Source organism: Eriocheir sinensis, unplaced genomic scaffold (genome assembly GCF_024679095.1).
Source record: "Eriocheir sinensis breed Jianghai 21 unplaced genomic scaffold, ASM2467909v1 Scaffold131, whole genome shotgun sequence".
Lineage (NCBI taxonomy): Eukaryota > Metazoa > Arthropoda > Malacostraca > Decapoda > Varunidae > Eriocheir > Eriocheir sinensis.
Window position 1 is genome coordinate 654,892 of NW_026110640.1, and position 21,894 is coordinate 676,785.

At 42.8% G+C, this 21,894-nt stretch overlaps 1 long non-coding RNA gene across 1 annotated transcript; it reads left to right on the forward strand.

Annotated features, from left to right (window-relative positions):
* The first annotated feature begins 1,354 nt into the window (after nucleotides 1-1,354).
* LOC126989813 (uncharacterized) lies at nucleotides 1,355-14,998 on the forward strand. The gene is made up of 3 exons (XR_007743727.1): nucleotides 1,355-1,448; nucleotides 13,482-13,659; nucleotides 14,448-14,998. It is a non-coding gene; the product is annotated as an uncharacterized LOC126989813 (long non-coding RNA).
* Nucleotides 14,999-21,894: the final 6,896 nt, after the last annotated feature.

Genomic DNA, 21,894 nt, shown 5'->3' on the forward strand with positions numbered 1-21,894 from the left:
ATAAATCTACAGTTCCGATACTAGCTAGCGATAAGTCCGGTAGGAGAAAACGATACTACATTGATATTTCAAATAAAAAACATAGATGAATTCAAATTTTCATTATCTGTATTTTTGAAAACTTACAAAACCTGAACATCACACGTTGACACGTACCTATGGACGGTAATACTAGAAACGCCTGAACCGGTGTTGTGTTATTTGGCGTCCCCACATTCAAAAGCTGGCGCTTTTTTTTACAGACACATGGTCTCTCGTGAACTGCGCATGCTCAGACCAGCAAGCGTAGACCTGTACAGTCTCACAAAGCTTTTTAACCGTAATTAAGAGTTGCTGGAAGGCTGAATCAGACATACAGTACGACTACCACCATCCCCGCTGTTTCTAGAACGACACTCTGTATGAGTTGTATTTATATGTACAGAGTGTTGTTCTAGAAACAGCGAGGATGGTGGTACTGTATGTCTGATTCAACCTTCCAGCAACTCTTAATGTGATAAAAAGCTTTGTGAGACTGTACAGGGCTACACTTACTGGTCTGAACATGCGCAGTTCACGAGAGACCAGTGTTTGTAAACAAAAGCGCCAGCTTTTGACGATTAGACACCAAATAACACAACACCGGATGCCTTCAATACCATGGCATGCTCAAAAACGAATATAGAATATCAAATTTGAGGCAGTGAATAATCATTTTTGGGGGCAAAGTTGAATGATTCTTCTCTTTGATATATTGATTTTTGAGTCTAACATAAAAAATAACCAAGTGTTTTAATGTTGATGATCCAAGTATGAAATCTCTTCACCGAAGACATTTCATATCCCGAAGTTTTTTCATACAACACCGGGCGCCCGGGCCACGCATGCGAAGTAGGGAGAAGACAACGGGTTTTTTTTCAGAAAGGCGGAAAAAAGTAGCGATTATCGCTAGTTTGGTTACAAAAGTAACGAAGATACCGATATATATTTAAATAAGTAGCGGATGGCCGATAACCCGATTTTGTTATCAGCGATAAAGTATCGCGATAACTTATCGCGATAACGCCCAGCTATGAGTATGACAGGGAGAGAACGAAGATGATGCATGTGTTTCTGAGTGAGATGGGACGTTGAGTGGATGGTGCTGCTGCTGGGGCTCGGTGGAGAGACGAATTGACGAGTGATTAAGGCAGTGAAAGAAGTCTTGGAGAGCATGTGGCGTGCAAGATGTAGGCAATGACACCTTGCCCCGAGTAAAACACCGACTTTCTGTATTTTTTATTTTTTTATTTCCTTCACAGTTGCTGCCGATACAAAGGCCTGGCTGGGGAGAAATCCCAAGCCACCTGGGACATCAAGATCAAGATCAAGGCTGCAGTCCCAGTCACCGACTCGCGTGGAGTGGTAAGGCTGCACGCTTTTCCACAGACTTTAGCCAAACAAACAAGAGAAATGGATTCATTCATCACGTAAGTATCTGTATTATTGTTAATTATTGTTTACACCATATAAGTTTAGTGTAATATACGGTACCAGATCTGCAGGTAGCAAATTTTGATTGTGGACGTAACAAGGTGTTTAACGAATTATGTTCTTAATGCGCCATTAGCCGAATGCACCAACCCTTGGTCTGAATGCTCCACGTATAAGGTTCCAATGTACCACGTACACGCCTGGTCCTAATGCACCACTCCCAGTCTGAATGCACCACCCCTTGTGGTTCCAATGCACCGACCTGAGGCCAGTTGATATTTTACATTTAGCTCCTATAACTACTTGTTTACTAATGGTTTAGGAACGGTTTATAAAGAACAGCTTGTTTCCACAGTCTCAACTGACACAATAGGCCTAACTGCCTGTTTACTGGTAGTGTGTTTACCAGTAGTTTAGGAAAACTTTCGACAGTATCAACACAATGGGCCGGTCTTACAGTCACCCGTTTTCGTTCGCTATATATAGCCAGTGAACGAAAGCCTTCCGCGCGAAAACGAGATTTGTAACCAATGAATTCAAAGTAAATGAGTAAATATGCAATGATATAACATACCTAGCATGCAGAGAGCATATGTAAGGCAAATAATTATTCAAAACACCTTTATTTTTGTTGTACAAGCGTTTTCTTGGGCAGCGTATCGTATACCGCCACCACAACAGTCTGTCATCTCCACCAACGCAATGTATATTTTCGATAAGTATATAATAGTGTTTTATTTATCTATTGACATTTATTTTTGAAAAAAGTTGTATGTAGTTGTCTTCGTGGCTCATACGAGTGTGCTGATAGGGTTAACAAACTATTGCATACCTGTGGATTTGGTGGCACTCAATCAACATGAATTCTATTATGAAATATTAAGAATATATAAGACAGCCACCCAAAAAACATTCAAGGTATAATGGAACTATTCATAGTAGTTGGTCCCAGGCAGAGGGGGAGAAAAAACAAAAACTATAGAAATACACCCATCACGGGTAGTCACCAGTTTATTTTGAATATATTTTTATGTACTAATCAGTATGACTGTTTTTGTTGTGAATAACTAGATAAGAAGTGATAGGCTACTGTCTTACAGTGAAAGGTAACTATTTTAGCTCTGATAGATTCAGACAGCATTAGGTTACTAATTATTAGGTTTGCTTGTTTCCGTGGAATCATATATAATTCTCAATCTATTAAGTCGCCATAGTTTATTTTATCAGCAACAGGTTATTATCCTTAGCAGTGATAGGTTACTATCCTAATGTTGAGCTGCAGCTCTAAGATATTGTCATTTGCCCTGACAGCTACTTCACAGCAAGTTTCCACAGCAATAAGATTATTTTTTCCACTTATTTAAAATACTGACTACAATATTAATTTCTGAATAATTTATGGGAATGGCAGTTAAGGAGATTTTTTTTTTTTTTTCTTGAAATAGCTGTGTTGTTATTCTGTAAATATTTTGCTCCATTGTTCTTGTCGTTGTATTCTGGTGCGACAGTTATTTCCATACGATAAAGCATCATAGATTACCCAAAAAATTGAAGGCAGTCTATGAAATATACCACTTAGGTCGGGCCAAAATCTTCAGGTAGGTTATGTAGGATTGTGCAGGATAGGTTCGGCTCGGCCCCCTTCCTATCTTTCAGTTTAAAAAAATTAAAGTTGGGGGCAAATGCTATAGCTGCATTAGCATTACAATTTGTTCTTCCATTCATCACTCTGTCCCTCAGTCACTGTTATAGTGTACTTGTTTAAATTTTCCAGCTTGTTTCTTTCTCAGTTCTCTTGTTTTCTTGACACCCAACATTTATTTATTTTCATCCTAATTTCAACATGACAGCATTTTTTTTTTTAATAATACTTTATGTACATATATGTCTCTCCCATGGGATGTGGAATTCTTCTGTGTCTTAAGATGCTTGTCACAGTGAAATACCTGGTCACAAGCAATTTCCTCTTCACCATAGCTGACTGCATATAAATTGTCATCATCAGGTAGCAGGGCTATTGGAGATGTCAACTGATATACCTGGTACCCTTTCTACATATAATTTCTCTATCAGAAGAAGCACACCATGTGTCCAAAAAAGTTTATGATGTTGCTGGTATGTCAGGAGTTACAAAGAGTGTCAGGGTCAAGGTTAGACTACACCTAGGATCAGTCCGCTCATTCTCAGTAGTGATGTACAGGCTGACAGATGAGGCCAGGCAGCAGTCTCTGTGGACCATGATATTTGCGGATGACATTGTGATATTTAGTGAAGGCAGGGAAGAAACTGAAAATGAACCAGAGAGGTGGAGGTATGCACTGTATAAGAGGGATGAAAATCAGCAGGAGCAAGACTGAGTACATGTGAGTGAGCCCTACAGAGATGGTATAGTGAGGTTTCAGTGAGTGGAGTTGGCAAAGGTTGATAAGTTCAAATACTAGGGCTTAACAGCCCAAAGCAATGGAACGTGTGCTATAGAAAGGAAGATAAGAGTACCGTACAGGCCAGATGGAATAGAGGGAGAATGGTGACACGATCATCCGATATTTCTGCTCCAGGACAAAGCCCTGGGGCTGTCCTGTGGTGACTGTGTCCATTTATAGCATCAAAGAGCAGTCAAGATATCATAAAAGACCTTTTGCTGTAAGAAAATCTTTATTTGGTAATAAATTTACCTGTATTTTCAACATGGAAAAATTAATTATTAAACTGTGTAATCCTTTTTTTCATCACATGTACTGAGGCTAAATAAAGCTATATTATCAATAAAATATTAATATGTAATGATAAATTCTTTACCCCATGCTAAATTAATTAATAAAGGTAAAGTTGGGGGCATATGCTTTAGTGGCATGTGGCCTCATTGCTCATCTCCATCTTATTGGCCCTAGAGCTGGTTGTTGGTAAGAACTAATTATCCTGGGACATGGCTAGTGTGACAGGAGAGTTACCAGTTTATTTTCCCCAGGTTATCCCAAATATCCATTTCTTTGAGTGAAGAAACAATTCCTCCTGATTTATTTCATAGTATTTTTAGATTAATAATACTCAAAACCATTATAATTTGAAGAAAATATACAAATAAGTAATTCAATAGAAGTAATAAAGAAAACTAACTAATCTAAGAAAACTTAACATAACCGTACCAGAACTGTCAGTGCACTGGACAGTCAGGGCGGCGGCTGCAGTGGTTAGGTTTGGTTAGGTTATGTCTGTTTGGTTGAGGCAGCAGTCTCCGTGGACCATGATATTTATGGATGACATTGTGATGTGTAGTGAAGGCAGGAAAGAAACTGAAAATGAACTAGGAGGAGCAAGCCTGAGTACATGTGAGTGAGCCCTATGGAGATGGTACAGTAAGGTTTCATTAAGTTGGCAAAGGTAGATAAGTTCATTTACTAGGGCTTAGCAGTCCAAAGCAATGGAATGTGAGCTACAGAAGAGAAGAAAAGAGAACCATACAGGCCAGATGAAATGGAGGGAGAATAGTGACAGGATCATCCGATATTTCTGCTCCCAGGGGCTGTCCTGTGGTGACTGTGTCCATTTATAGCATCAAAGAGCAGTCAAGATACAAATATCATAAAAGACCTTTTGCTGTAAGAAAATCTTTACCTGGTAGTAAGTTTACCTGTATTTTCAACATGGAAAAATAAATTATTAGACTGTGTAATCCTTTTTCATCGTACGTACTAAGGCTAAATAAAACTATTTTATCAATAAAATATTAATGTGAAACAACGATAAATTCTTTACCTTTACCCCATGCTAACTAAATAAAGGTAGAGTTGGGGGCATATGCTATAGCTGCATGTGGCCTCATTGCTCATCTCCATCTTGCTGGCCCTAGAGCTGGTTGCTGGTAAGAACTAATTATCCTGGGACATGGCTAGTGTAACAGGAGAGTTACCAGTTTACTTTCCCCAGGTTTTCCCAAATATCCATTTCTTTGAGTGAAGAAACAATTCCCCCTGATTTGTTCCTTACTGTTTTCAGATTAATAATACCCAATACCATTATAATTTGAAGAAAATAAACAAGTAGGTAGCTCAATAGAAGTACTAAAGAAGGCTAACTAATCTAAGCAAACCTAACATAACCCTGCCAGTACTGTCAGTGCACTGGACAGTCGGGGCGGTGGCTGCAGTGGTTAGGTGGTGCTACTTTGGCTTGTTATCTACAAGAAAAAAAATATCTACACTGTACTTTGGCTTGTTATCTACAAGGGAAAGTATCTACACCGTAGAAATTTTATTTTGTAATGATATCTACATGGTAAAACTAATTATAACACTTTTGATCTTGGTTTGGTTATGTTACGTCTGCTTAGGTTAGTTACTTATAATGTACACCTTCATATTATGGTTAAATAGCATTTATTTTTGCCCTTTGCCCACAGTTTGGAAGAGTACTTGATATTTTGAAGTGGCAGAGCTAAACTATTTACCAAAGACTGTAAAGATTCGTCCTTGGGGTGTTTTATCCTCTACTCCCCCTTTTTTTATCACACTGAAAAGGAGAATGAACAGCTGGGAGGGCCGCACATCAGAAATGCCCAGGAGAAGATTAAAGAAACACTGGTACATTGGTTAGCAGGTTCAGCAGCAAATCCCTGTGTCCGTGTATGAATCTCAGCTTGTTTAGTCGACACGCAGCTCACCCAGCTGTTCATGGACCCTTTTGGGCTGACCAACTAATGGGTATCTAGGAAAACTTTGGGAAGATAAACTGTGGGTAGCAGGATTATCACACTGGCCCTGTCATTATTATTATTACCCACCACAGACTCAAGGACAAGTAAGGCGGACAAACACAGAGGCCGCACACAGCTTTGAGGTATGCCCACAACTTTACCTGGAGACGAAGTAATCCTGAAAACATGATTTATCTCGAGAAAAATAGCTTTGGTCGCTGTACAGTTCATGGTACGCGCCGAGAAATCACGTGACTTAGTTTACGTTTTCACGCTCACGCTCGCCAACCTCGCCCGACCAGTTATACCAACATTGCTGACGATTTAAGTTCGGTGCGGGTCTCGTTGGGGAGTGTAAATCTTTGAGTGTAAGACGGGCGCCTGGCTCTCGTACGCCAGCCAACAAACCTGGTGCGCGTTTTCGTTTTGCCGCTCCCAAAAGGACTGTAAGACCGGCCCATTGCCTTTGATAAGTCCCAAGTGTGGTATGGTGGTATTGGTAATGAAATAGGCAGTTTATGAACTGACTGTGCATTTATGCTTCAGGTATCACAAAAGAATTCTACAGGAAACTGAACAAGAGAGAGGTAGAGTTGCCTGTGTGGGTTTGCCATAGGTGATCGCTCAACAACGTACAAGAAGTGAGTACTGATAGCTTCACAGAAATCTCAATCGCATGTAACCCTTCAGAGAATTTGACAATAACACCACCTAGTACATCAACCATAGATGACCCTTCAAAGGAGTTAACCCCACCAAGCCCATTACCTTTTTTCAATGTCAGCCTGCCTGTGGTATCCGGTCATTTCGCCCACATGCCATTTCACCACACCATGGAGTCAGTTCGCCCACACTATAGAGTCATTTCGCCCAAATTATGGAGTCATTTCGCCCAAGCTTAGTGGTGGTTTATTTACCTCTCACTTGTTTACCCTGCGTTTTAAAGGAGTATATTCATTCTCAGCATGTGTCACCAGTGAATAGGATATTGTGCCCAAAAAGCTTGAACTATATTCTTTCAGTTATCGTAAATTACCCGTGTTTCTCTGGGACTTGTAACAATTACACTTCAGTACAATGAGTAACACTGCTGTTTATAAAAATGTAGCTGATAATTCTCGTTGTTTTATTTATTTGTAAACGAGAGAAAATAATGCAGTGTAGACTATTCGCTCTTTGGGATGAGCATGAAAGGGACGAGAGGTCATCATATCAACTGCTTGCTCATCTCAGTGGCCTAGTGTGCAGCTGAATCTTGCATTTTCTTTTTTTCTTGTAAAGGTTATTTAAATAGGTTTTAAAGGTTTTAATTCTAAATTTATATTTGGCACATGGATTTAATAAACTTACATGTAGCTTTTCTTTTTGAATTCTCTATTTACCAGTCAATAAAAGACCCAACAATTAAGCCTTCTACTGCTGCACTGCCTTGGTGTTGGCCTCTCGAACTACACACTAATGACATGGTATAAGACTAGGTACTCCAACAATGTGGACCTGATATGGAACGTGTGGGTGAATTGACTCTTATATGTTGGTGAATTGACTCTTGCATGTGGGCAAACTGACTCTTACATGTATTTACCTATTTGCCTATTTGTAGTCTACAGGGTCCGAGCTAAGCTCTAATAGTCCCATCATATCTACATTCATCCAGCCTTTCCTTCATTTGATGGACACTGCTCGCCTCCACCACTTCTTCCCGCAAGCTGTTCCATGTGTTAACACTTCTATGTGGAAAACTACTTTTTCAAGTCACTCAAACAGGTTCCTTTGTTAAGTTTCTTTCAATGTCCTCTCAGCCCCCGCATTCTCACAGTAGAGAAGAGATCATCTCTATCCACCTCATCAAACTTATTTACCAACTTATACAGTGTGATCAGATCTCCTCTCTCCCTTCTTTGTGGGCAAAATGACCATAAACCCTGCCTGTGGAAGAGATTGATCATTTAGGCTGTGGAAACATCCCTTATCATCGAACCAATTCCCACTGACATAATTGTGGATGCCCCAACATTCTACCACAGTAGAAGGAGGTTCAAGAAAAGGAGGTGATCCTCTCACAGATAGCCTTGGATTCCAGTACGTCAAAAAGTGGGTAACGTTGGTATCAACGTCATGGATCTGCAGCATCTGTACAAAGAAGAACAGGTGTTTTGCTAGTGTCATGATAACTGATAGTGTATGACGATCATATTTTTTAATTGTGTAACAGGGCAGTGCAGCATTTTAAAATCATAATGAAGAATAATAAAAACTTGCTGTATGATGCTTGTATTAATTTACTGTTACACTTTTGTTAACTAACACTGTGGTGAACGAGACTTTCATTTATTACTACATTCAGACTACAAAGTTGGTGCACCGTGCATTTAGACTAGGCTGGTGGTGCATTCGGTCTAGTGCATTCAGACTAGGCAGTTGGTGCATTCAGACTACAAAGTTGGTGCATTAAGACAAGGCTGGAGGTGCATTCAGGAGATGGTGCATTACGTCCAACTTTCGTGTTTAACCGGTTGGGTAAGATGGGTATTAACATGCCGATATCTTATTTTCTACTTAACCAACCGTTAGTGTGTGGTCATATATGTCTTCTACTAACCGTCAAACCTCCCAGAAAGCCACAAAAAAGTGTTGAGACCATAAGGATTGTGAAAGTAGCCAGGAAAGATTATGAGCTATCCTGCGCTTCCGTAGGAGGCGACGAAGAGTGGAAAACCATTTAACGTCTTACGTGGTTCACTCGTGACAAACCAAATGACACTGAACAGTGACTGTAGGAATACAAGAAGGGGTAGGGAAGAAGTAACCGCTGTGTGCTCTAACATTAGTGTTAGGACTAGTATCATGCATCGTGTCTGGGAAGGTGATGGCGGGTTACAATATTACAACTAAGGATGACCCTGTTTGTATGTAGGTGGAAGGGGAATGAGGGTGAGAAGAGAAAGAGGAGAAAATTATACAGAAGACGGAGAAGGGTGAAGAGAATCGGAATGGACCACCCAATAAGATTGAGGCATACGTCATATATAGTGAAAGGAAATGTAAGGTCATTGAGTTTTGTAGTGGAGATTGGCATCAATTTGTATTAGTAAGTAATGTGTTGGAATTAGTAGATAAATATGTGTACCTAGGAATGGAGGTTAATATGGAAGGAATAGGTGAGGAACAGAGGAAGGTGAATGAAGGGAAGGCAAGGAGGATGAGAGAGATGATAATAAAAGGAGGCAATAGAGTAGTAAAAAAAGCGATGTAGGGCAAAGTCTATGTAAAGGATTAGCTGTACGTACCATGTTGGTTCTATGGATCAGAAACAACCCACTACAGGGAAGGAGACATTTCACAGCTGGAAAGGGGGTAAATCTTAAGAATATCGGCTCCTAGTGGGTGCACATTTAGGCCACGGTGTGGTGGTAATTACCATTACATTTCTAGCACGTACGACGAGGTTTTGACAAGCGGACAGGCGTGTTTATGTCACAAGGGGTATATTTTTCCACGCTGGCCTCATGATTTCTCCCAAGTTGATGGGGGATGAGATTGCAAGCTCCGGGGTGAAGAAAGGGAAGAGCCCACGCGGAAAAATACACCCCTTGTGACATAAACAATAAACACACCTGTCTGCTTGACAAAACCCCGTCGTACGTGCTAGAAATGTTGTAATTACCACCACACCGTGCCCTGAATGCGCACCCGCTAGGAGCCACTATTCTTGAGATTTACCAAAGGTTCAGAACACAGTTAGCAGGGGGGATTAGGAGCCCCTAGGACAGCGGTCGGCAACCTAGCTGCGGCTCTTTCAAAACACCTGTGCGGCTCCTACCACCTACCGGTACTTATAAAGTCCAAATTATAGGAAAATAATAACAGCATACTCTTCAGACATTGAGCAGCTCTTTTGATTATTATTACTTTAGTGTACATGATTATCTTGTCTGTGGGTATATTATATGACTCCCATATGGAGAAGGAAATTTTTAATAATTTGTAACTTCCATTCATAATTTACACTGCGGCTCCAGCAGCACTGCTTTTCTGACAAGTTTGAAGGAACTGGCTCTTCTCAAATTATGGGTTGCTGACCTCTGCCCTAGGAGCACAGCGGCAGAGGCCTTAAAGGGGAATATGGGCCGGAGCACCTTTAAGGAAATATAGTACCCTCTTGAGTTTCGCGCTCACTTCGTTCCGAAGGTATATCGCTAAACTTGAGGTATTGAAAACACTGAAAAAGTGCTTATCTGTTCTGACCCGTGGATTTTTTTTTTTTTTTTTTACATGTGGGCTATAGCGCCAGTAGACTATCCATCTGGGCCTGATGGTCGGCCCCGAGCCCATCATGGCACAGGCAACTGTTTATAGTGGTGCCATTATAATTGGCTCATGCTGCCCCCCAGAGTTCACTTCTTTTTTTTCCTCCTTTACTCCTTTGTTATCTCAAAATACGTACCTTGGAAAAATGAAGAAAACAGGAAGAGAGAACGGGTCGTTTTAAAGCCACAGATGAAGCCTTACGATTGGCTGAGCTCTGAAAACACGCTTGTGATTCGCTGGGAGTCCGATGACGTCATCGCCGGCGCTCACCCGGTCAGCGGCCTCGCTGCCTTAAGGTGATGTCACACTGACCGTTTTCCTCTAACCGTTGTGGCCACTGGCATGGCCCGTGCGCCCATCTCGGGGCGAGTTGTCGTTTGTCCATAACATGGTGTCACAATAGGCCTTTTGTTTCCCACCGCGTTGGCGCCAGCTTGGGCAGCAGGCAAATCCAACTTTTCATGGTGTGCGCCACACACGGCCAAGGTCGGTTGCCCGTCTCCACATCCACAACGTAAACAAAGCACTTGCCCTGTATCAACATGCCGTCGTCTGCTAAAGTGAGGGTTACCGCGGCTTGTGCAGCCATTACCCAAGTTATGGACTTGTTGCTGCAGTTAAATGGAAGGAAGCTGTTGTGTGTGTGGTGTGTCTGAGGTTCCTCCGTGCCAGTTCTCATTGTCACCATTGCGCGTGAGCGGCCAACCCACCCATCTAGACTCTGACCACATAAACATGTGGATCGAGTAACAACAAAGACACACACACACACACACACACACCAGACTCATCATGAACCATGGCAGATGTTTCTCACAAACGAAAATGGCTTCGCCATTTCCTAGAGTGTGTTAGAACTTATTTGGTGAGTGGTTCATACAAACCAAACATACCCAATGGCAAGAAGAGAGCAGTGTTAAAGACGACTGCTCTCTTCTTACCAAGAGCTAGGTTTGGTTCATGTGAGCCACTCAACAAATACGTTCTAACACACTCAAGAAATGGTGAAGTCGTTTCTGTTTGTCAGAAACACGATCTGCCATGGTTCCTAATGAGTATGGTGTGTGTGTATGTGTGTGTTGTTACTCGATCTATGTGTTTATGTGGTCGAAGTCTAGATGGGTATGTTGGCCACTCATGCGCTGTGGTGACAATGAGAACTGGCATGGAGGAACCAGAGGCATGCCACACCCACAACTGTTTCTTCCTTCCATTTAACTGCAGCAACAAGTCCATAACTTGGGTAATGGCAGCACAAGCTGTGGCAACACTTACTTTAGCAGACGACGCCATGTTGATACAGGGCAAGTGCTATGTTTACGTTGTGGATGTGGATACGGGCAACCGACCTTGGCCATTGCTGATTGCCCTAGTTGCCGCCAACTCGGTGGGAAGAAAAAAGCCCTGTGTGACACCAGCTTACGGATAACCGTTAACTCGCTCCCGGTTGGGTGTACGGGCGTTGCCCGTAACCCCAACGGTTGGACGAAAACGGCCATTGTAACACCGCCTTAGGGCAGTGAAGCCGCTGATAAGGTGAGCGTTGGTGATGACGTAATCGGATTCCCAGCGAATCACAAGCATGTTTTACAGAACTGTCAGTCAATCGTAAGGCAGCCGCGTTCAACTGCGGCTTCAAAATGACCCGTTAATTCTCTCTCTCTCTCTCCACAATGTTTGGAGGAAAATGTCCAATGTGATACTACCTTTTAAGGTAGCGTGCGCAACGCCAATGGTAAGTAGATGTGACCCATACGTGTCAAAGCAGCGCGAAACTCGGGGTGATAATGCGCGAAAGTCGGGATGGTAAGAATTTAGGACTAACCGTGAAACTCGTGGATCGCGAAACTCGGATAGCGTGAAACTTGAGAGGGTACTGTAATTGTAAAGGGAAAGGTAGGATCTCTAAAAGCTGGCAAAAGTGTTCCTGATGCAGTGTTGGGAAAAAATGGGCACAGATGCTTGAAAAAGTACTATCAAAGCAGTGAAAATAAGTGATTCAAGCAACAAAACTGAAAATGTTAGTGCACTAGTGTATTACATTGAGGTAAGTAATACATACAATACCATTGAAAAGCAAAGTGTGTGAATAAACAGAAGAGATGTACGAGAGGAGGACCTAAGAAGCGATACAAAGCATTACAGGTCAAAAGAAGATGGAATGGGATATGAAAAGTTGTAAGATAACAAAAAAGGTGGGTACAGAAACAAAAAGTGTTAAAGGAGCAATCGGAAAGGTGCACAAAGGAGATGAGGAAACGCAAAGCCACAGAGGAGAAATACCTGGGTGTGTGGCTGCACTGGAACTTGAGGGAAGGTGCAGAAAGGTCAGACAAATAGACACACCCCCAACAATGAAAACAATAACAACAGGAAAAAAAGAAAAAAAATGTTGATCTTTGGGGACAGCCCCATAAGTGGGGTGAAGAGGAAAATGCATTTCCTCCACAATGGTGAATTTAGAATTTTGGAATTGTGGGTAAGATAATGGAGGAAATATTTTCAGAAACAGTTGGAGAAGATTTTATTCTTATTAGATATATATGGGGGGAAATGTCCTCACTAGACTAGGGCCTAAGAGAAAATGAAAGTTATTTATACACCTGCAAGTACGATGAAATGCCGAGACATGATTAGTGGGAGACAAAGTAGTACCGTAGTTCTGAACATTCCAATGAGGAGTGGAAAAGAGAAATTTAAGCATTTCAATAGCTTTTGATGGAGTTTGCACAAATCTTTGCTCTTTAAACTACCTTCTATGGATTCTATCCCTCTACTTTTCCAGTTTTTAAAAAAAAATTTCTGGCTGATCAATTTCCACAGTGGTGTTCTGCAGGGGTCTGTTCTAACTCCCACTCTGTACTGTTTATCAATTATCTTTTCAAAATAATTAAATAAACTGTTCTACTCTGCATGACAGCATATCCTTCATCAGCAGGCCCACACAGCAGTAATTTTGCAATTCAACTGTGATATGACATTTAATGCAAGTAGTAACTTATTCATATTCTGAACTCCTTCACAGACCAACACTGTCTCCAGAAGAATATGAAGAGAGCTGTAAAGAACGGTTGTCTCGGACATCCTCCTCTTTGAGAGGGTCATCATCTACCAGATGACTAGGAAGCATGTCCCTGGTCTCTCAAAGACTGAGAAGCAGCAAGTTTATAGGCACTTATCCCAGTTTCTTTGGAATCCAGCTCGTAAGTAATCATATTTTTAGCCAGATTAGCTTCCTCAAGCACTAAATATATTCTGGTGCTACTTTAATATATACTCTACTGCAGTATGTGTAGTCTACCCCAGTATGTGAAGTATAGGCTTCATAATGGCCCTAACCTGTCTCCTGAGACCTCATCTGATGCTGTATTGTTACCTGAGTGGTCCTGACCTGAGTAATGATCTGACCACAGTTGCCATTGTCTATATTAAGTTATGTAATGACCTGACCTGTCTACAGAGACCTCAGCCTATGTCTTGTCACCTGAATGCTTCTGATTCGTCTATATAAAAGGAGAATAAGTGTACATTCACATCACTGTTCTCCTTACACTGAAGCTGACAACATCAGTCCAACTCATTCTACTATTTAACTGCAATGCTTTTAAAAGATTTTTACAGATGTCATTTTGACGAAGGAAACAGCAGTTGAATTTTTACGAGAAAACAGTCTTCTGGATAATGATAAATTATTCGGCACTATTCAACTTTTTGTTTCATCATTCTGCAGTGTAAGGTTCTTGTAGCCGAGGTAGACTGCAATCTGAATTGTAATTATGGTGATAGACCACACACGCTAAAGTGTACGTGGCCAGATAGACTGCACGCTAGAGCTCCACTTAACCTGTACAGTACCGGCTGATTTAAATATTTTTGGCCTGCCCAGTACCAGGCAATTTTTAGATTTTTTTTTTTGTCTTAAAAATGTTCCATGTGATGGGAAAAGTGGAAAAAATAAGAAAAAAACATGTAATAGGCCTATTTTTTGCAGGAGAACTCCATGAAGTGGTACCACGGCATGGTTGGAAACGGCCCCTGTAAGTGATCGATGGTTTATGGAGGATTTGACAAGTGATGGAGGCCAGGTAGCCCATTTTTGTTGCACACAGGTGTAGAATACTTCAGAGAGCACCATTTCATGGGGTATAAGTGGGATTTTGAGAATTTTCAGGACAGTAGAATCTTGTGTTACAAAGGCGGCTCAATATAGCCTGTATCCTCCTCATCTGGCACATAATCCTTGTCCGAACCAGAGTCTGAGAGTGCTCCCATGTCTTCTTCAGATGAGGAAACCTCAAACTCACTGTCTATCGCCATATGGCAAAAGGATTTGGCGGCCGCGACATTGTCTTGATCTTGATGTCACAGGTGGCTTGTGATTCCTCCCCAGCTTGGGTAATGTTGCCAATGCTACAAATGCACTCACGCAGTGTTGTCATTGTCTGCAGCAGTCTCTGTAGCAAAAATAAACCCGCTACATCGACTGTAACAGTGTTTAGCAAGCCCGACGTGTATATGCGTCGCTAGTATTTCCTGCAACCATAGGCGTATATGCGTTGCTAGTACTGTACGGGTTAAATACCTTTATGAATATATCCCCAAAAGTATGGAATTGTCATTAAAAATTGTTTGATTTTAGTCTACATATTTCATTAAATGTGACTGCCGACGCCTCCCTACATTCAATTCTGCAGATCATTCTGAGTGCATGACCTTTTTTTTATTATTATTTTTTATTATGTCTTTGCATGTGCCGCCAGTAGGCCTTCGTAATAGGGCCTGATGGTCGGCCCCAGCCTGTTGTGGCACAGGCAAGTGTTTATAGTGGCGCTATCTTGCATTGGCTCTTGCTGCCCCTCTGGGCTCGTCTTTAATCTTGGAATCTAGAGTCCGGGGTGATAGGTGGTCTTCTGGACAGCATGGCTGAAAAATCCCAGCTTGTGTCACTGGGCGGGGTGCGAACCTGCATCATCCTGAACACGGCGCCGTCACACGATCCACTCAGCCTCCCCAAATGGTGATAGGTGTGCTGTTGTGATGGGGTTACTCTAAGTAATGACCTTATTAAAATGACATTTCGATGTGTGCAGATAGTGTTCCGACCATGGTATGTGGGCAGTGATGGTCTCCCAACATGATGGCCAAGACTGTTGATGGTTTTAACTGACACAGACCAAAAGAGGACACCATCTGGAGATGATTATGACGTTATTAGGAGAGTTGGTGATCACCTTGAGACCTCACCTGTGTTCAGGTGACAATGTAAAGGGGGCTTGTCTACCATAGACCCTACTTTGCCCAGCTCTACAGGAGGATCAACACCAACCACAGGGACTGCATATTGGAAGATGCAACCCAGAATTCTCTGTTAGCCTACCTCCACTACTGGCAGTGGACTGAATTGCAACACATTTGGAGTTAACCTGACTCTTGATGGAGCTACAGCAATGGAAGAAGCAAAGAAAAACATGCTGGGTGTGGGACCCCTTACCTGAAATTGCCTGAAAATTTTGGTTATTTTTTTAACGGAAAATTTTGGTGGTCTGCCAACTTATGGAAGTTTTGCTGCAATTAATGACCACCTTACAGTAGTAATTTGTCTCCAGCTAGTAGTCACTGTACGCCTCCGTGGTCTTGTGGTCAGCATGCCTGTCTACTACTCTGTGGGTCCGGGTTCGAATATCGGCCCGGGCATTTGGCGTGCAGCTTACCCAGCTGTTCATCCTCCCTTTCGTGCTGGTCGTCAAATGGGTACCTGGGGAAGGTAAACTGTGATAACCCTGATGTCACACTGGCCATGTCCCGGGGTAATGGGTTCCCTCCCACCACAGGCTCAAGGGCCAATGCGACAGAGATGAGCACCGAGGCCACACACTGCTACAGCGTATGCCCCCAACTTTACTTTACCTTTAGTATGTAATGGGCTTGCCGGGGGGCGTTTAAAGGGCATTGATTAAGACTTCAGCTTCCTTAAGGCGAATTACATTTGTAGCCTATATGTACAAGAAGCGTCGGAGCGAGAGCGACTGTCGTTGTGTGTCAGTCGGACTCTCGTGAAGGAGTGACGAGTTACAGGTTGGAAAATAATTGTTGCAATTGGTCACGTACGTCAAGGTGACCTCTGCGCACCATGAAATGCGAAGTATACAAAACTGAGACAGTAAACACTGACGGACGACATTCCTATAAGGTGGCGTGATCTATCTGTCGTGGGTTTTTTCCATTGACAATTGTATGCCTAATTCGTGGTGATATTAAATAATAATAATAATACATTGATATCCTACTATAACACTGCTCGGTCACCTACCAGTGATCACAACCTCGCGATATACAAAAATCTAAATAGCAGTCTAGTTACCATGAACATACATAGTGGGAGTTTGTCAAGCAGACTGCCTATGATACAATTACATTAACCCATAAGCGGGCTGAAGTACTATTAAATGTCGTCTATCTGGCGGTGCTGATAGATTTTGTAAAATAGGTGTCTTTCATAATTCCCTGTGGTGATATTAAATAATAATAATAATATATTGATTTTCATCCTACTATAACACTCCTCGATTAAATAAATTTGAAGTGATGACAACCTCGCGATATACAAAAATTTAAATAGCAGTCTAGTTACCATGAACATACATAGTGGGAGTTTGTCAAGCAGACTGCCTATGATACAATTACATTAAAACACTGGCCATGTAAGAACATATCTGGAGTTACAATATAAATAGTGAGAGGTAAAACACAATGTGTCTGACATGAAACATAAGAAACTTCTCAAAAGATAAATATAAGGACACATGTATAAGAAACTATCAACTGGCATAGTTACAGACAATGAAACGTTCATCTAGCTCCTAAAAAAAAAATACAGTAGTGAAACAGTACAATGTTAAGTATAGGAGCAGCCAGGTTTCTGTCCCCTGACTTGTCTGAGAAAAGGAAAAAAAACTACCTTGCCAGTGGCCTCCCTGCATCCCGTCGCCGTGTCTGCACAACCAAATAATCGTGCAGGACAGAGTTCCTCCTAATAAGGTAGCACATGACGACGAGACTGACGAACATCAGAAACATTGGTACAAAAAATCCAGGGTACAGGTAGGGGAGATGCAAATAATCAGGCAGCATTTCCTCCGGGGTTTCCGCAAACTCTGTTTTGTTTGCGAAAGACAATGAATTAAGGGAATTAGTCACATACGAGATGCTGGAGAAGTGAATGTCATCGAGAGACCGTAGAGGAAACACTTGATGCAAAATATTGGCCGTGAAAACCAGACGGATCCGGGACGGGTACGTTGTTATGTTAGTGGAGTGGATATAGCATGCTTCCGCTATGGCATAGTAACCAGTAACCCGTTGATAAGTGGTACCCTCTGGGCAGATGACCGATACATAGAATGACTGAGGGAAATAAAAATAATGCAGACCCTGAAAGTTCTTATGGAAAACAGGTGTTGGTGGTAGCTGCTTGTAAGGGCACAGGGAAAGAGCGTCAGACGCGTTCACGCGGGTGAGGGCGATCTCACATACTCCTCCCCGAACTGGTAGGAAGGCAAAGAGAGACGCAGAGCAATAGAATCGCCCGAAGACCGTCTCCTTGCAATATTGCAAGAGTGAGTAGCTACCCGTTGAATACAGAGCGAAATCCTTCGCGATTAGAACAAGAGACGGGGACGTGTCCAGGGCTAACACACTCCTTAGCTGAAAAAGGGAACAGGACAATTTCGTGTGCCTCAAACACGTCCGCCGTCGTAAATGGAACATGAATGATTATGGCATTGGGGTGAGGCTGGACTCAATCAAGGGGTAAAAATATTGACTCATGTCTGGGGTGAATAAAGGTGTTAGGCTATAATTTTGATACCCGATATGGACAGTCGTTCTCAAATCGTGTAGAGGGAACAAGGCAGGTGTGACTCTACCATGCGCTGCATCAACCATGTTGCTAATAACCTGCTGATTTGCCGTTGCGACAGAGTTAATGACATTTTCCAATACATGCAAGGCCTGATCTAGGAGGAGAAACTGATTCACCTGGTCGATCTGTTTGACAACTATGTTGATAACCTCTACCATCTTATTTGTCTGCTCTAGCAGTTCCTCAATGTTAGTATGCAACCGCGCAAGTGTTCTACAATTGGCGTTGATCACCCTGCGATTTCGGGCAGCAAAGGAAAGTACATGAGCGTAGTGGTCCCGCAAATCGCGTACGTCCTCGTCGGTTGCCGTACCGAAGAGGAACTTTGAGGTGGACCCAACAATGTTGAGCAACCCCCTCTTTACCCGAGAGTGGACTGAGTGAAAACTGTAATCCATGTTTATCTCATCAACTTTTCCCTGTAAGAACAGAATCCTATCCTCCAGTAGTTGAAAAAGAGTCAGAGAGTTGGTACTAGAAGGTGCCTTTGATTCCCTAGTCTTGGTAGCCCGTATGGCGTCTGCCATTCCGAGTAGTTTCTATGAGACTATCCTGATTGTGTCAGAGGTGTTGGTCAAGGAAGTAAATGGATATTTTACAGGGAGCACATCTTCTATGAGGAAGACCTCTCCTATGTGTGCCGTGAGGGCGCCAGGCTTCAGGTGGATGGATGTCGTTGCAAGCAGGGAGCCGAGGGACAACAAGATGATCAGAAAACGCAACATCATGATCTGAAAGTGGTGGGAATGAAGTATTTAAACCCGTGGTCTCAAGTTATAGCTATGGGTGTTGGGATTATCTTGTTGAACATTTGACTCTGAAGGGGAATTACCAATATCAAGGTCCAAAGGTGAGGGAATTACTTTCAGACGATCACTGTGAAATTCTAGACTGACTCCACTATTCGACTCGAGAACCTCGATCCGATTTCCCCTGACATTCCGAACAACTCGGTAAGGACCCACAAATTTAGCCCCCAGTTTCGAACTCCTTTCCGCTTGCTTAATCATGACTGTGTCACCCTCTTTTAATTTCACTGGGACGGCCTGTTTGTGTTGTTTTGACATCATTTCAACCTTCGTAGCTTTTAACGTACACTTAACTTCTGAGTGTATCTTGGGAAACATATGCATCTGCTGTTGTGCGTACCTATCAATGTTGTAGAGAGGTTGTTGTGGTTTTGTCAGGAAGTCGTACGGAAGACGTTTCTCCACCCCATATAAGATGTAGTAGGGAGACCTCCGTAAAGTCGTTTATTGATGTATTTATGGAAGCGGCTATATGCAATAGCCAGTCCTCCCAGTTATCGTGGAGATCATTCACGATAGGCCTGAGGACCTGTAAGATTTTCCTCTTAGCCCTCTCCGCCAACCCATTAGCAGCTGGGTGGTAAGCTGTGATGAAGGATTGTGTGATGTTAAACTGAGCACTTATTTCGCTCAATACTGAGTTCCTAAACTCAGTGCCATTGTCACTCAAAAGAATTCGAGGAGACGAATGTGGACACAACACGTGAGTCACGAGGGCATGGGCCACGCGTGTGCTGTCTTGTCCTTGAGAGGCGCTAGAACTAGAAACCTAGAGAACTGGTCGACGCACACCAATAAGTAGTGCGAACCATGTTGGCTCTGGGGGAGCTGTAATAAGTCTATATTAACAACATCCCATGGCGCCTCTGGTACTGGGTATTGCAACATAGGTACTGGCCCTTTGACGGACCCCTTGTGCTTAGCACAAACGACGCAATGTGCGACATGTTTTTCTACATCAACCCGTAATGTGGGCCAGTAGAATTTTCGTCTGGTGACAGATAGCGCCTTGTCTCTTCCTGGGTGACCCGCAATGGGTGTGTTATGGACCAGCTTAAGCGTCACGGGGACGTATTTGTCTAGCGATTATCGCTAGTTTGGTTACAAAAGTAACGAAGATACCGATATCGCCCAGCTATGCCCATCACTATGTCACGAAAATGCTTCAGAGCCCACACAATGGCAAGAGCCTCTAGGTGGGTAACAGAATAGTTCTTTTCCGGAGCTGTTAGTACTCGACTGGCGAACGCTATTACATGCTTTTTGCTGGACTTATCTGTTTGCATCAGAGCGGCTCCTAGTCCACTAGCCGAAGCGTCGGTACAAAGCTGAAAGGGGTCCTTGAAATCCGGAAAGACAAGGACCGGAGCCTGTGTAAGCGCTTTCTTTAAATCCTCAAAGCTCATTTGTTGAGCTGGGAGCCACTGAAATGGTATGTCTTTCTTTAATAGATGGGTTAGGGGACTCGCGCGTGCTGCGAAGTCCTTTATAAAAGGCCTGTAATAACCTGCGACACCTAAAAAAGACCGTAATTTGTCCGCAGACGTTGGCTGAGGGAACTCGGCAATAGCCTTTATTTTGTCGTCCACTGTGTGGATGCCGAATTCGTCCACGACATGCCCCAAGAACTTGATCCGAGGCTTTAAAAATTCACATTTGGTGATTTTGAGCTTTAATCCGACCTCTTGAAGTCTGTGTAGGACTGCTTTTAGTGTTTCCATGTGTGCATGCACATCTTTACTTGCTATGATGATGTCGTCTAAATACACATAGACAGAGTTGCCCAGCAAGTCACCAAAAATACTGTTCATTGTCCTTTGGAAGGTCAAGGGAGCTCCTTTGAGCCCAAACGGCATCCTCGTCCACTCATAGTGGCCATGAGGCGTGCTGAAAGCCGTTATTTCACGTGACTCGGGGGCCATGGGCAGTTGCCAGTAGCCACTGACCAGATCAAGACTCGTAAAGACTTTATTTCCTCTACCGAGACACATCAGAAGATCTCTAAGAACGGGAAGCGGAAAATGATCATCCACGGTCGCGGTGTTTACACGCCGGAAATCAATCACAGGACGATAAGAACCATCTTTCTTTGGAACCAGAAACAAGGGTGAATTCCACGGGGAATTCGATTCTTTGATGACACCTTGTTTTAACATTTCAGAGGTAAGTTGTTGCACGACCTCCCTCTGACTGTGGGGGAGCTTGTACGCATTGATACATACAGGATTTGTATTGGGTTTTAACTTAATGTGGTGTTCAGCACACTGCGTAACTCCAAGCGGCTCGCCTGGTAGAACAAGCGCCCCCCGATAATGTTCCAGTAGCTGGACTAAGGTTGGCTTAATTTCGGAATAGTGTGCAACTTTTAGGAACGCCTCTAAATTAGCTGTGTCTTGTTCGGGAGAAGCCTGACACGCCGAGGTTATGCCTGAGACTTGGGCTGAAGGGTATTCAGCTGGTTCTGGGGCGACATTTCTCCCATACACTAGACACTGGCATAATCTAACACCGTGTTTTAAGGATACAGGGTATCCAGACGTGTTTATTACCAATGCATCTGCAAAACCTCCCTCCTTGACTGTCGCAAGAGTTACCTCCACCGTCACGTGGTGTATGTGAGGAGCTCCGTTGATACACACATCACTGCCCGTTGGAGGGGCGTTAGGCAAACGGATTTTAACAAGTTTTGCAGCACGATCGGGAACTAT